Below are 1,227 nucleotides of genomic sequence, written 5' to 3' on the forward strand. Positions count from 1 at the left end.
TGTGAAAAGAGAAAAATTCATGAGAAAAAGAAAAGAAAAGAAGAAAAGCATGAAGATGAGCTCAATGAAAAAGAAAAGAAAAGGGAAGAAGTTGGGAATGAGAGACATTGGTGAGAGAGTTGTGCTTAAATGTTGAATATTTTGTTAGCTCTCTTTACTCAAGGATTTTGCATTTTAGAAAAACCAATTTTTCTTGTTAGCCCGACCTCATTACAAGCCTTGAAAAAGTCCTTTTGATGGCATTTGCATGTAAAGATGCTGATTGTTTGAGATGAATGGCAATCTTGTTTCATGTAACTTGTGAACAACAGAGAGTGGAGTGTCACCTTAAACACTTGAGTGACTGAGTGAAACACTTGTTTGGTATGAACTGTTGATTTTCATGAGTGCATTTTTGTTTAGTGGATTGGTCATTCATAATGTATAGCATCTGTTGTGCAATCTTTGGATTGAAAGCATGCATGCATCTTACTTTGGATTTCACTGAGAATATTGAATTGAGTAGTTTTGTCATGTACCTTGGGATTGTTGAGGCATTAGATGAAACAGTATAAAGCCAAGTTTTGTTTTGTGTGTTGTTTTGTTTTGTCTTGCTTGAGGACGAGCAAAATTCTAAGTTTGGGGTGTTGATGAAGGTTGAAAAACAATTATTTTCATATGTCAATTTGGACTGAATTACGCCCTTTACTATTTGGAATGAGCCTAGAATCAAGCAAAACTCAATAAATGAGTCTGTAGAGAGTCAAAAGCTGTTTTTAGCGATATTATGCTTGTTTTGCATTGTTTTGTAGCTATTTTGAGAAAGTGAAGAATGGAGTTAAAGATACAGGTCATAGACTCAAGAAAAGAGTAGAAAAATGAAGATTTGAAGAGTCGACGCACCGCCCGGCGGCACACTTGAACCGCCGGGCGGCCCAGGGCCAGGAGTAGGCATGGCGATTGGCGCTGGGCGGTTCTGAGGGAAACCGCCGGGCGGTGACGATTGTCGTTGGGCGGTTCTGAGGCTTTTGCCAAACCGCCGGGCGGTGGTCCGTTGGGCCTGAGCCTGTTTTCTGATGCGTTCCTCACCTATATATACCCCTATTGCGAGTTCAGAGTCATTCTTTTGACAGGGGANNACGNCCANACCTAATTTTGCTCTCTAGAGAGGATCTCTTGGATGCTTAGGCTCCTTTTCATCTTTTCTAGGGTTTGCTTTTCCATTCTTCTTCCATTTTTCATCTAGTT

Source organism: Vigna radiata, unplaced genomic scaffold (genome assembly GCF_000741045.1).
Source record: "Vigna radiata var. radiata cultivar VC1973A unplaced genomic scaffold, Vradiata_ver6 scaffold_321, whole genome shotgun sequence".
Classification (NCBI taxonomy): Eukaryota; Viridiplantae; Streptophyta; class Magnoliopsida; order Fabales; family Fabaceae; genus Vigna; species Vigna radiata.